The sequence below is a fragment of the Typopeltis vanoorti genome, chromosome 15, assembly GCF_054136105.1.
Source record: "Typopeltis vanoorti isolate ZY-2024b chromosome 15, IOZ_Tvanoo_1.0, whole genome shotgun sequence".
NCBI lineage: Eukaryota > Metazoa > Arthropoda > Arachnida > Uropygi > Thelyphonidae > Typopeltis > Typopeltis vanoorti.
The window spans coordinates 19946896-19963072 of NC_143563.1; the positions used below are offsets into that span (position 1 = coordinate 19946896).

A 16177-nucleotide genomic window follows, 5' to 3' on the forward strand; every position below is an offset into this window, starting at 1 on the left:
GTGTTACAGATAGACTTGAGCTGCGATGCCCGTTATGGGCAATTTAATATTCAGAATTTGTTGAACTGTATCTCATACACGATCCGCTAATAATATTATTTCAACAGATAAGCCTAAACCCTTTCAAAATATTATTATTAAATGTTAATAATAATTAAAAATTAATTAAATATAATAATTTTATTATCATTCTACTCACTTCATGCTGCTCACTGATGAAGCCTCAATAAAGGCTGAAACCGGTCTGGGTAGTGACCTCCCACCATAATGTAATAACAGCATACATTCCCTAGGAAATGTGTTTTAACATTATGGAAAATACCAAGAATAGCGATCAGAACTTTCCCCACCTTTGCAGCGAGTTGCCCGTGTTTGTACTACGTTCTAGGACTACTTGCATTTAGCTCACGCTAGTATTCGCCGATACTTTTATAGTTTTTTATACTATATTCGGCATGAAACTCTCTGATTCCAATCTTTGAGTTTCTTATTCGGTTTTAAAACGATGTGGGATCTAATATCCCCTTAATTTAATTAACATTTTATTATATTTTATAGTATATAAAAAATTCTACTACTTACCGTTTGCTGTAACTATGTTTACGCCATTTTTGGTGTTCTAGTTTTCTGGTGTTGTGTTTATGCAGGGGCGCCGCCAGTAGTGTTCGGCGCCTATGTGTAAAACTTTAGTTGGCACCCCTATCCGCCCCCCTCCAATAAAAAAATCACTTAAAAAACGTGTTATTTTAAGTATTTCCTCCTCTTTGGCGCCTTTACTATCCTGGCGCCTGTGTGCGTCGCACACAGGCGCCAGGATAGTAAAGCCAGAACCGGCGCGCCCCTGTGCGTAAGTAAGATCGTGCATTTGTTTGTCGGAAAAAAATATTTTATTGATTTAACGGATAATATTTAATTACTAAAATATTATTCATTTATTAATCGTAATAATAATAATTATTATTATCATATTAATAATTGCCATTTTATATAACCAAAGGTTTGTGATGACAATCAATTTACTAAATAATCTATTTTCTAATGTTACATCATCAGGCTCAGTTTATTACGTCATTGCGCATGCCACTGGAGATTGTTAGGTTAGGCTTGGCTTGCTTGTGTTCTATGTGATACTGATAGTCTCATATTACGATAATACATTTTTGAAAACTTGTAAGTATTTATATTATTTTTTGACATTAGATCAATGGTACTGTAAACAAATATTTTAACAGATTTGTGGATGGAATAGAATCTGTACTGATTTCGCAATATTCCTTCACACTCGTGTCACAAGTGCATACATCGTTTCATTAGCGCTTTGACTGTATTCAACGGTCGTATAGAAAAATACTTTTTTTTGAAAATTTTTTTACCAGAATATTTTTTAACAATTCCTACCGTTAAAAGATATATTTAGCATTCGCGCACTGTTAATCAAATAAGCATTTTTTGTCATATTTCGGTGCTCTGCAGCCACTATCGACTTCTTGAAAGTGTCTTCTGTCTTTTTTGGCAGTAGCTAGCTTACCGGAAGTGATGTATGAATAGCCTCGACTCCATGCTGCTTCTACGCTCGGTGATGAAATAACCTGCGATGTCAATATCCTCACGTGTAGCCTATGTCATGTGCTCTCTTAGTGCGTGTTTGTCGGTTTGTGATTAGTGATACTTACTTGTACCAAAGGGGCGTGTTTTATTTAAAACGTTATATGTCTTGATCACTGTAGCGTGACGTGCTGCAAATAACGTTAATAAATTTACTCACACAAAAAATTAACACACGAAATATTCCGTGGCAACATTCAATAAAAATTGATTGTGTGGGTTGTTTTTTCTTTCTTCCGAAGTCCTGAAAAATATTTGTTTTCTTAAATTTTATATTTCTGTTTGAAATTGGGCATGAGTTTTATTTATTTATTTATTTCCCTTCGGGGTTAATATGGAATTTTTTAATTTCTTGTTGACACAAGACAAGGAACAATACGAATGGATCTGGAATTATTGTTCCATTTATTAAATTCATTTAAATTAGCGATATCTGACATTTAATCTTTGCAAGATTTACTATTTACTGATGTGGAAATTAACAAATAAAATGGCGCCATTATATTAAGATCCTGGAGCCAAAAGAAAGATTTAAAATATGATAGTTATTTCTGCATTATGGAATTGTCAACCAAAACATTTGTAGAATACATTCTGAGCAGATCATTCTAACTAGTTCATTATACAGTATTAATATTTATTAAGTACACGTGACAGGATTAGTTCGTTAATAATTTCAGTTAAATACTATGCTAGAAATAGGGGAGTAAGCTACATAACCTGCACATCTCTCAGGCTCAGAAATTTTAACTTATATCATTATTTAAGATTTTATAATATAAAGAAAGGATTTCAATATTCTGTCTTTTGTCAACCATTAATTTAATGGTTGACAAATGATATTAGTTCAATGGACTAATGATATTAGTCCATTAAACCTTTGCTTACATTTCTTCAGAGGCGGGGGGGGGATGGTGATGAACATCCATTTCATTTAGTTTTAAATGCCAAAATGAAACAAATAATAATAATAAAAAAACCCAGTATAAATATTTATTATTCACTCAATATGGAAGTGATTTTAGAGAATCATAAAAAGCTCATTTTGTAGATAACTCGGATTGTATTTTTCATCTCATTAATCTATTCATACCTGCAGAGCAGTGCTGAGGCAACAACTTTTTAAGTCCAGTATTAGGGTTGCCAGATGAACACAACAGCTTATTGCCAAAATTTAAAGAAAATATGGCCACTTTGGAAAAGTATTAGGCCAAAAATATGTCCAAAGATATAAAATAATTGAATTGTGTGAATTAACATACCAACAATTAAGTGTGCATAAAGTATGCCTATATATTCGATTACATATAATCAAAAATACTTTTAATTAAACTTGAAATACTTACAGTGAAACTCAGCTGTTAATTTGACAGCACTTCCTCAAGATATTGAATATCTTGTTCTTTTTTTGCAATCAAGTCGTAAAGGGTTGTGCTGTTGTGCATTTGTAGCATTTCGGGAGTGCATTTAAAGTTTTGGCAGCACTTATTATTATCACTTAAGAATGAACGGATTCTTACAATTGAATCCAGCAGTTAAATTTGCATCCTGTTTCTGGGTTTAGTTTTTATAGATATTACATCAGAAAAAATTCGTTCAACTGTTGCGTTACTTGCTGGCACGATAAGGCATGTTAGGGCATAATTCGACAGTTCTTTAAAATTATTGTGTTTGGATACTGCTTGCCAAAATTCTAAAGCTTCCTTAGGGATTCCATCTTGTTTGAAGTTTTCTTCTTCATTCCACGCAACAAGGCTAATTTTTCTGTATTGGTCTTCGACTACATCAACATCGTTTATTAGATGGAAAAATGGCAGAAAAATGGAAAAGTATGTTTCATTATTTCAATATTGTATTAATTTAATTCACATTAGTTTATATAAAATAATTACTGTATTATATTAATTTTATTCTATTTTCTTTCAGGTTTTTTGTATATCCTTAAGACTTTCTATGCCTCATTCTCTTTCTCAATCTTGCAAGTATGTCTCAGACTGAATGTAAATTTTCACACCAGATGGCAGTAGCAACTAACCAGTTTACTTTGAATCTACACAAACAGTTGTCATCTGATAAAGGAAATCTGATTTATTCCCCATTCAGTTTATCCACAGCCATAGCCATGTTACTATATGCAGCGAGAGGATTAACAGCAGATGAAATTAGGCAGACGTTGGGTTACAACAGCGGAAAACTTGCGAATGAAGATATTCCCAAAGAATTTCGACAGCTATTGGATATGATAATGTCATCATCAATCCAATATATTTTACACGTGGCCAATGCTGCATTTCTTCAAAAAGACTTCGATATTAACCCAAAGTATATGCAAGGACTTAAGGATTATTTCAAAGCACATGCAAGAAATGTTGATTTTCAGAAAGAGGAGCAAGCAGTAAGTGAAATCAATTTGTGGGTAACAGAAAACACAAATAAGAAAATCACAAATCTTCTAGATTCAGTGGATTCAAATACTGTTGCTGTGATTCTCAGTGCAGTGTACTTTAAAGGGGTTTGGAAGCAACCGTTCGACCCGAAAATGAACGTAGAATGTCCATTTTACAATAATGGATTGAAATCTTCGTCGAAGAAAGTGTCCATGATGCGCATGGCTCACGAAACTTTCCCTTATGCATTCATCGAAGAGGACGAGTTAAGGGTATTGGAACTGCCTTACCAAGGAGACAACATTGTCATGATCATTTTATTACCAGAAAAGATGGATGGTTTATCCACGCTCGAGACAAAACTTTCAGAAACTATGTTAAAGAAAATCAACAACCGACTCAAAAAGGTTGAAGTTGAGTCCATTATGATTCCCAAATTTAAATTCGAATATGTCAAAGAAATGAAGGGTGTCCTTCAAGATATGCAAATGAGGAGAGTTTTTAGCAACAATGCTGAGTTAGATGGGGTTAGTGAAAGTGGTAATATCTACGTATCTAAAATTTCCCATAAGGCTTACATTGAAGTGAACGAAGAAGGAAGCGAGGTAGCTGCAGTCACTCAGGAAAGAGTTGTTTGTTGTTCTTTTGTTTGTGACGCTCCTAGGCTTATTGCAAATCATCCGTTCTTGTTTTTTATTGGTTGCAAAAGAAATGGGATGATTCTGTTCTGTGGAAGAGTCAGTGAGTTGTAGGACCTAAAACTAAGTAGTTAGTAATAAAGATATATAAATATTGACTTCATTTGGTTATTAATGTTTGCTTCTTCCTCTCAGCATAATAAAAACGATTACACTTGCGATCCGTAGTAAAGACTATTGTTTGGCGTTATAGGTAGGGTGTTGTTTCCTAGCAGCACCTCGTGCGCATGTTTAAAACACTCTAAATATTATATTGATGTATATCATGGGTGTGCGATGGCACACGGCCCCGCACCACCGCACAGTTTTTATGTATTTTCTTGGTAAAATAAACACCCCAATTTTTCATGAAAATACATTAAAATGATACTGATAACGGCGCGTCGTTCTTTCTTTGGCACTCCACCGCGTTTCTGCTCGCCCAGTATCTCATGGCCGGAGCCAGACGGTCTGACTCTATTGTTCGATGAAATAACATTATAGGATAAACAGTAATTGGTATATATATAGGGAATAAATTTTAAGATCGATTACTAGCGCTAGAGCGGTAGTATTTGAAACTACTCTAAGATATATAACAATATCGTACAACATAGCGTTAAATAGGGAAAAGTGCATTTTAAAACAGGTGCTTTTAATAATTTTAAGGAGTTTTTGGATTTTAGTTTATGATTTTATGAACAAGTATATACATGTACTGTCATGGCAATTTTTGTATGCGACATTACTTGCAAAACATCTTAAAAATATATTTTGTAAACTGGTTTTAGGTTATCCGACATCAGAATTTTTCTTCAATAGCAGTTTTCAATCTATATTAGATTTATTTATTTTTTAATATTATCTATTGTAGATATATTTTATTTATCAGGTAAGTAATTTTGTTTTAATCTATTAACTAATTTTATTTTAATTTATTAACTTATTTAATAATCTATCGTAATTAAATACGAAAGATTATTAATTAAATCTATCGTAATTAGATACGAAAGATTATTAATTAAATCTATCGAATTTAATTCTAAAGTATGATTAGTCGTGAGAGAGATTATTATGGAAGAAAATACCCAAGTGGGCATAAAAAACGAAAGCGAAAACAAGAAAAAGAAGCGGCTGAGGAATGTCAAAGAAATTCACTGTTTAAATTTATGAAGTTGAACTCATATATTTGTTCAGATATATCAGTTGATATTCATGGACACAGATGAAATGTAATTTAAAAAATCACAATATAATTGATCAGGCAAATCGAAACGTCATCGAATTTGAAGCAGAACGGTTAAAAAATGGTTTAAGATGAATAGTAGCAGCAATTCTTTATTTATCCGAACATAATTTAGCTTTCAGAGGTAATTTTGACACTTTGTACACAGCCCATAATAGTAACTTTTTAATAATCATAGAATTAATTGCAGAATTTGATCCACTTTTAAGAGATTATTTAATGCGATGTTCGGGAAAAAAAAATTATAGGTATGAAACAAAATTCGTATCTATCACCCATTGTGCAAAATGAATTAATTGTTGATATGGGAACCAAAATTCAACAAAATATTGTAAATATGATACGACAGGCGAAGTACTATTCAATCATTTCATTAATATTTAGATTTTTACATATATTTGAAGCAGATATTGAAATTCCTGAACACTTGTTGACGTTTTTAACAACTTATGACGCTACTGGTAAAGATATATCTGAAAATATAAAATCACTTTTAAATAAATTAAATCTTAAGTTGTCAGATTGTAGAGGGCAAGGGTATGATAACGGAGTGAATATGAAAGGAGTATATAAGGGAGTCCGTGCTTACATTTTAAATGAAAACGAAAAGGCATTTTTAGCTCTTTGCGTCTGCCATTATTTAAATTTAATTTTGGGGGATGTCTCTAAATCATCAATTGTAGCTATAATTTTTTTAATGTTATACAAAAATATATACATTATTTGCTGCCTCAACTTCACGTTGGGACATCTTAAAGAAATCTGTTAAACAATCAACTCCAAAACCGTTATGTGATGCAAGATGGGAATGTAGAATAGAATCAGTTAGGGCTGTACGTTTTCGAATTCCAGAATTTTTCAATGCACTAAAAGAATTATTTAAAACTGCATCAGATAATATTATCAAAGTGGAAGTGGTTTCAATATATGAACAAATAGATTTATTTGAGTTTATACTAAGCCTTGTAATTTGGTATGAGCTTTTGTAAAAAGTTAATTTAGTAAGTAAAGTATTACAAAATGCAAAAATTCCCATAGACGTAGCAACTAAGCATATTAAAGAGTTAGTGCAGTACTTTGAAGAGCAGAGAATATCAGGATTTGATAGCTGTTTTGAGATTGCTAAAGAACTGTCAAATCTAATAGAAATTAAATATAAAGTCCAGTACGTCGAAGAAAATCATTTTATGATTATGAGATGATTCACACATAGGTGATAAGAAAGATAATTTTAGGATAAATTTCTTTTTTTGTAATTTTAGATACTGCTGTACAATCTGTCAAAAAAGATTTGAATTGTATGAAATTCACTAAAATTCATTTGGATTTCTTTATGATATGAAATTAATAAGAAATAGGACAGAAAATGAATTAAAATTTTGCTGAAAAAACAGCTGTATTAGAAATTAAATACAGATATTGATGAATCTGAATTTTGCAATGAATTAATTATTTTTAGAAATGTTGTTCCAGAAGATGCACCCATTAATATTTTAAAATTCGTAATTGCAAATAATTTGTCCGATATTTATCGAAATATTACTACGACATTTAAAATATTATTGACCAGTCCAGTTACGGTCGCATCAGCAGAAAGGTTATTTTCCAAATTAAAATTAATAAAAATCTATTTTCGATCTTCTATGTCTCGAGAACGATTGTGGTCCCTGGCAATAATATCTATAGAGCATGAAATTGCAAATAATTTGAATTTTGATAGCGTTATAAATGATTTTATTAATAATTAATATATTAAGATTTCTTTTAAATCTTATACGTTGTTATGCATATATTTCATTCGTTATAGTAAAAATGGATTTTTTTTAAATATTTTTATATTATGTATATTATTAAATACATCATTGTTCTGGCGTATTTATAAGATAATGTGTACTTACATAATAAAATAATATATCATGTACATACAAACACATTTATGTTTTCACTCATTTTTTCCCTTTATTTAAATTGATGCTAAAGAGCATACTTGTTTATTTATGTGCATAAATATTTTTCATATTTGATTTAATTAATTAATTAACAAGATATCCTTCCATTTAAAATTTCCATAAATGTTACTAACTTTCAGGGGGTCCCGCTTTTCCATTTCTCACAGCCCCCCCAAAATGTAGAAATGGGCCGGCCAACCACTAAGCCTTGGATTCGAATCCCACTTTAGTAATGAAGTAACTGAATTAATAAAAGATTAAATGAAAGAGTATTAGTGAAATTAATATGATTGAAATATTGAGGTTATGAATGTTTCATATATACTTTAAATTTGCAAGTATATGATATTTTAAGGCCTGCAGAGCACTGTGAAAATGGCATGGGCATCTATAGCGCTAAGCCCCTGAAGAAAGACTGTTCTAAGTTCGATTATAGTCTTTGACTACATTTTTCTAAACATTTCTTCGGCCATTTCCTAAGATAGTCAATCCTTACCATGGTTACTTAGGTAATTTCTCATTGAAACAGAGGCTATTGTCACTAAACTCAAGAAAATTACAGTTGTACTAACATTATATAGGACAATAATATTTTGCGTTAGAGATATGGACTGCAAGATGGCAGTACTTGGCTGCCGTCTCTTCACCCGATACCACTTAAAATTACTAACTGTCTTGAAGTACCTTTCTCTGATTGACTAGCAGTGGATATTGAATATGTCCCTCAGTCTTGAAAAGTTAGATAACATTCAAATGGCCTTGGCTACTCCATATGGAAAATAAAAGGCATTTGTGGATTTATTTTATTTTATTATTATTATTTTTTTAAATTTCGTTATACTTTTTACAATGTCGGGTTTAGTTTATGCAATGGAAAACTCGTACACAACTTTGATTAAATGTTTACCGTATTGACTATCATTAAAACAAACATTTTCATTGTCGACACATCACAATCAAGATACAACTAATCGATATAACATATCACGCGTATTTAAACTTCTGCAATAATATAATCGTCTAAGACAACACTATATTTATTTATTTATTTTACTTATTCTTTTTGGCAGTCGTTTCGAATTGTTAAACTACTTTGTAAATATTCATCATCATCATCATCATACGTATCAAGGATTTAGGCCTAGTATGGCCTGTTCCGGCCTTAGAAGTCATCGTTGAATCGTTTAAGAGGACGTCCTGGTTTTCTTTTTCCTAATGGCTTGTACTTTAAGGCTTGTTTTGGTAATCTTTCTGTTTTCATTCTTTGAACGTGTTCCATCCATTTATGTTTATATTTTTTAATTTTTTCTATTACTGGTTCTTGGTTTAATTCTTTCATAATATCTTCGTTTCTTTTGTGATCAAATAGAGTATACTTTGCAGTTTTTCTCATAAACTTCATTTCTGCTGTTGTTAATCTTTGTTTGTCTTTTTGTTTTATTGTCCAGATTTCGCTTCCATACATTAAGACCGGTAAGGCTAATGTATTGTATACTTTTAGCCTGGTTTATTTTTGAACTAGGTTTGGTTTAAATATAGAGTTAATTACACCTGTTATTTTTAAATATTTTGCAATTTTTACGTTTATATCTTTTTCATTTTCATATGTGATCATACATCCTAGGTAGTTAAATGAATTCACCTGTTCTAAGATCTTGTTATCTATTACTGTTTTAGTTCTTGCTGGATCTTGTCCTTTAAAGGCCATAGTTTTTGATTTTTCTGTTGATATTATCATACCATAATCTTTGGATATCTCATTTAGATTTAAAATAGCTTTCTGCAAGTTATCTTCAGAATTTGTAATTATTATTTGGTCGTCTGCAAAGAGGAGAGTGTTTAAGTTGACTGTAGGTGAAAGTTTAATTCCTTGGTGTAAATGTTTACTCCATTTTATTATTATTTCATTTAAGTAGATATTAAAAAGAGTTGCTGAGAGGGGACATCCCTGTCGGACCCCTTGGTTTATCTCTCTTGTATATGATAGCTCGTGATTTAATCTTATTTGTATTTGATTAGTTTCATATATACTTGTGATAGCTTTTAGAATATTATTTGGTATTTGTCTTTCTTTTAATATGTTAAATAATATGTTTCTTTTAACTTTGTCAAATGCTTTTTCAAAGTCATATGCGTTTCCAAATTATATTCTCTTCTTTTCTCTACTATTAATTTTAGGCAAAAGGCTGGGTCTATACATGATCGTCCTTTTCTAAATCCATTTTGTACCTCTAGAATAAAGTTTTCGGAATATTTCATTAGTTTGTTATTTAAAATTCTGCTATATATTTTGTAACAGGAATTTAGTATACTGATACCTCTATAGTTTTTAGGGTCATCTCTATTACCTTTCTTAAAGATAGGAATCACAATTGCTTTTTTCCATTCTATTGGGGGGATACTAGTTGAGTAAATTTTATTTTAAAATAATAAGAGTCTTTTTTTAATCTTGTTCCTGTGTATTTATATAGTTCTGAACCTAGCTTATCTTCTCCAGGTTATTTTCCGTTTCTTGTTTCTTTTAGGCTGATTTCTAATTCCTCTTCAGTTATTTCCTTTTCATTTTCGTTAATTGTTTGCCAGTTGTCTTTTTTAAAATATTTGTCTGTCCACAGTTCTGTGTACTAATTTAGAAATTCTTCTAATTTCAATTCAGTGTTTAATTTTATGTTTTCTTCGGTATCTGCATTTAGGTGTTTCAAAATCTTATATACATTGGGTCTTATTTTATATAAATCATGTTCTAAATTAGAAACAAATTTATTCCATGATTCTCTATGTCTTTTTCTGACTTTTCTTTTAGCTGTGGCTCTTATTCTTTTATATTCTATTTCATCTTCTAATCTTTTACTGCTTAACCATTTGTGATAGGCTTCTTTTTTCTTTTTGATTATTTCTTTGATTGTTTCATCCCAGATCTTCATTTCTGTTCTTGTTACTTGTAGCCATTTAGGTGGTAATCTTAATTTTATTTTAACAAGGAAGTGTTCACTGCTTATTTCATATCCTCTGTGAACTCTAATATCTAGTGAAAATTTTGATGTCTTTTCATTTAATATGAAGTAATCTAATATTGATTTCCATCCTCTTGCTTCCCAAGTGTGTCTTTATGTTTATAGAAGGAATTCATTATTTTTAGGTTATTATAAACTACAAAGTCAATCAATTTTTTACCATTTCTGTTTAGAGTGTGTTCTCCATGTATTCCTATATTATTATTATTTTTCGTGTTTCCAATTCTTGCATTTAAGTCTCCTGCTAAAATTATGTAGTCATTTTTATTTATTTTATTATATATGTTTTGTTGCTGATTATAAAAATCAATATTATCCTGTTCTCTTCCTTCTTCTGGGGCAAATAAACCAAATAAACCAATTATTGTTAAATAGCCTCTATCTATTTTTATTCTAGCTTCTATTATTCTTTCATTCCATAATTTATAATGTTTTAACTGTTTTGAAAGGGAGTTATGAATCCAAATCATGACTCCTGCTTATGCTCTTTGGTCTCTGTCGACTCCACTGTATATCACATTAAAATTTTCAGTTCTCATAGTTCCTTTTAATTTCTTTTTTGTTTCAGTGATTACTGCTATTTTAAAATTTCTTTCATTTAGTAACTGGTCTAATTCTATTTCTTTATATGCTATTCCTCTTACATTCCAGTTTGCTATGTGTATTATATTTTGTCGTTTCCATTTTCGTTTTCCCTTTTCCATTCTAGGGCCGTTTCCCATAGATTCAATCCGATTATCTTTTTGTGTCAGCTTACAAGTAGGATTATGTTCTCCATGTCAGGGGACTAGCCTGACGATGGAATAGTTCAGTGGTAGGGCTGCTACCTTAAGGCTTCTGAACTAGCCTTCTTCAGAATTTAAACCCATAGGAGGAATAGGGTATAATGAAGGGGAAAGAGTAGATTATAGAAGAAACATAGTAAGGTTTATAGAGAGGGCATAGTTGTAAGGCCAGGAATGAAAAGACCCCATGGCCCTCGAGTACTCTAATAGCATAAGGGTCATAGAGTAAGAAGAGTTGGCTGATAAGGCCTTATAGGAAAGATTAAAGTAAGTGGATCTTCCTCAAAGTAGAAGAAGGAGATGATAGATCCAGCTAGGGGTCCATGGGAGTGCCACTTCCCTTACAATCAAGATGATTGCCCCATAAGGGGCAATCATCTTGATTGTAAGGGAAGCGGCACTCCCATTACCCCTAATACTCAGTGTAATAATCCGAAGTTATTACCATTTACCAAACTATCGCTAATATGATCTCTCGGTACCCTTGACACTTTATCACAGTCACTTGGCAGTCTTCTGTAAAGAATTATCTTTGATTGAAATATGATGATTTCAATCAGAGAACGTTATTCGGTAATTCTAATATTACAGACATAGCCATTCTGAGTACATTTTGTAGCATATTACAATTCTTGAATGAGACGATTATAGTGGATCGATACACTGACTTACCTTAATCAAAAGTAGGTTTATAAGACGTCAAAGTTTTGATCAAAATTTTTTGATCATTGGGATGAATAATTATGGAACTCTTAGTACATAAACGTTATGAAATCGAAGCTTAAAAATCGACAGCTATAAAGGATTGTTTATCTGCTTCGCAAGAGATAAGCACTCGGTTGGGAGACAATTGGCTTCATCGACATTCAACCCATCAGGTGGTGGACAGGACAACGTTTCGATCAGGATATTAGACATCCAAATTCTAATTCTGAGAGAAACTTGTGACATGAAATTAAGAATTATTTACATGTTAGCAAAAGAAAAGTATATTTCATATACTGCCAGATATTTCAGTTTGAAAATAACAAAATATTCATCAGTGGCTAGACAGAAAACAGTTTTTTATAGGGTAGAATACAAACAATTGATCATTCAAAATTAGAAAGAGCCACGTGGTTACATCGCTAATCACGATATGAATTCACAGAAGAAAGGTAAACATAAGAGTGCCGAATAATTAGATGTATAAATTTACAATCCAAAGTTTAACTCAATTCAGGTTGTGCATAATTTTTTAGCTGTCACTTGTGACGAATTTTACGAACTACCTTTCATTCCAAGTAGAGATAAATATCATGATATAATACATGATGCACTAAGACGTGTTCAAATTTACAAACCTCGAGGAGCTCTACTAACTACATGCGTTCATGTTTTCATTTCATAGTTATATGTAGCTTTCATATTATGAAGTTCTACAGAACACGTGCTTGACTAGTTTTGTAATTTAAGTATGTGACCCACTAAGGTTGTCTCTTAAGAGCCCTTATACACTGGAAGCTTTTTTTCACTTGGTTAGACTATAATAAATTCAGTTTAATCCTTTATCCAAGTGTAAGCAAACAAAGTTTGCGCCTGAAGTATCTTCAGGACTGAGGCAACTCGTGGTAAAGGTGGAGCAAACTCTCATCACTCCTTGCCTTAGTATCTCCTTTAATGCAAAGCACATCTCCTTGCGGATATGTATAATGTTATGCATTAAGGGAAGGATCATTACCCAGACCGGTTTCGACCTTTATTGAGGTCTCCTCAATGGGAGCCAGACCTAGAGGTGGTGATAACAAGGTGAAAGCAATGGATAAGTCATCTTTACCTATACAAGTTGCCAAAAGGTGTCTCACCTTATTAAATTACTCTGGATTTAGAGAATGATGTTGGAAATTATACATGTCCCCAAGGACATGTATAATTTCCATGTCTTAGTATCTCCCATAATGCTTGGCATTATGGGAGATACTAAGACAAGGAGTGATGAGAACTTGGTCCAGCTTTACCACGAGTTGCCTCAGTCCTGAAGATACTTCAGGCAAAAACTTTGTTTGCTTACACTTGGATAAAGGATTAAACTAAATTTATTACAGCCTTTTTACGCATTCCGTTAATCTTAGATGGGATAGAATAAAACTTGAACAAGTCCGTTGAAGTTTCCAAAATAATGGTGATGTTATGAGATTTGATTGTAGTATAAATTAGATTTTACATCTTGCGCGAAGATGTAGTTTTGCGAAGTTTTGCACAAAGTTATTAGTGCAAAATTTCTGATTTTGCACTAATAACTCTGTGCAAAATTTCTGAATTTCCTAAATAATTCATAATATTGAGCGCCTCAGTAGTGCAGTGGCCATTTTGCCTTTCAGTTGGAAAGGACTTGGTTTCGATCCTGTCTAGTTCTGAAATTAAGCACGATATTGTTTTTGATGTTTTAAATTACGTCCACGGAAAACTAAGGCTATGAGGTTAAATAAGTGTCTTTTTTTGGTAGTTTTGCTATTCTGAACGGATGAGAAGACACGTTTATGAGAGTAAAATAATTCTGCTACTTTGGTTGAAGAAGGTTAACTCACCTTTAATGGAAATGCCCTCATTAAGGTTCTTCGAGTGATACACATAAGTAGAAGAAAAAATGTTTAGATTATTTTTAGAAAAAGAAACAAAAAATAATACTAGTGAACTTTCTTTTTTGTGGTATGCATGTAAACTGTTTATGAAGCAACAAAACTAGTTGTTTGGTTCAGACTGTAATTGCAAGTCAACCCAAGTGCTGGATGCATTTTCATGATTATAATACTTTTATTTTATTTTATTTTTTTTTTTCAGTTATGGTGGTGAAAACAGACTTAATTTTCTGTCCGGGTTAACTATACATAATTTCAAAAATATATGAAACACTATCCAATCTCTCCCACCAGTTGATTGTTGAGGTCACCATTTGTTTCGATCGACGTGTTTTATTTTAAAATTATCAGTTAAATAAAGTTTATAATTTATGTAAGAAATAATTTACCAGTCAAATCCAGTTGATTACTGGAAAAAGACTCTAGCTTAAACGAATGACTAAATTCTTCATATATACGACGCAAAAAAAAATTTCAGTTTTAAAATCAGTGATGTCAATTCCCACTTTGTATCTTCAAAATGATGGCTCTTATTCCAATTGTAATTGAGCGTTCATTGAACCATTCCGTTTAAAACGGCTCCAAAGATTCCCTTGCCAAAAAGAAGAAAAATTATACCCTTTAGAATTATAATGCATCTTCTAGACAAATGAGAATTGGGTCGTATTCTAACACATGGACCATTCGTCATTTTCAATCTTTTATTGACTATCCTTAAATCCTCTTAAAAACTTCTAACACCTATTATTCTCTTCAGGAAGTCGGCAAAAATATTTAAATCCTAACTTTTAGAAATCGGTAGGCACCCGTTCCTCATCTTTACTTGTCGCCAGTTCATGACTGCCAATGATTTGGAGACTTTGGGTACGAGATTGCAGAAGGCAACTGCTGTCATCCCGTATCCCTAAATCATAACTCGTGTGATTGTCTGAAATCACGTGAAATGTATGGTCTCTTTTCATGAATTGGATTATAATAAATAAATAAATAAATAAATAAATAAGCTAACTCCTTTTATTCCCCTATAGGAGTACGCGAAGCCGTTTTAACACTAACGTCTGGGAGAATGGGGTAAGAGTTCGAACTTCCCCGGTAGCAAACCAGAAATAGCCAGAAATTATAAACGGCATCCAATGAAGAGACGGCGAGATGACGGCCGCCATCTCATGGTTTCGTAATCCTAACCCCATATTTTTATTGCGTGAAAAATAGTGTGTGTGTTCTGTGATCTTACATCAGGAAAAACCCGAGTTTCCAGGAGAAAAACTCCTCTTGTCCATGCTACAAATCTAAAGGATCGTAGACCTGACTCCTAGCTCGGTAATTATTGTTTTCAATTTTTTTTTTATCCAAGCATTTCTTCTAATTACACTCTGAAGCAATTTTATTATGTTTATTGCTATTTTTCAACTATAAGTTCACTTATCGTTACTAAAAAATGTACCAAACGGTCAACATCCCACTCAAACAATGAAAACCGCGAGATATCAAATATAAACTGGCTCTAATGTATCGAACTGATTTTCTTTGAGCTTCAGTAGCCAAATCACTTTGTTTACAGAGGGAAAATAGGTTATTTTCCTGAGTGACTAAATTAGATTTAAAACGTTTTATCTTGTTTTTTCGCAGTTCTGATTCAGGAGGAAATTCAGATGCAAATGTTTTATGATTACAAAAGTGGTGACGCTTTTACATTACTGGCTTGAAAGTAGCTGATGGTTGGATGACAGATAAGACACAGAGCCCTTTCACCCTTAACAGTAAAAGAAAAATGGTCCTCCTATTGTTGGTTAAACACTCTCATTTCTTGCTCGTATTTCCATTTTATACTCTTCTGTTGCTCAGTTATTATAAACAAGGTTGATAACTTTCAATAAAATCAATCTTAATTATTTA

At 32.1% G+C, this 16177-nt stretch overlaps 1 pseudogene across 1 annotated transcript; it reads left to right on the plus strand.

Moving 5' to 3' along the window:
* The first annotated feature begins 1108 nt into the window (after window positions 1–1108).
* Window positions 1109–4788, plus strand: LOC150098445 (intracellular coagulation inhibitor 3 pseudogene; annotated as a pseudogene). The gene is made up of 2 exons (XR_016549472.1): window positions 1109–1170; window positions 3532–4788. The product of XR_016549472.1 is annotated as an intracellular coagulation inhibitor 3 pseudogene (transcript).
* The last annotated feature ends 11389 nt before the right edge of the window (window positions 4789–16177 follow it).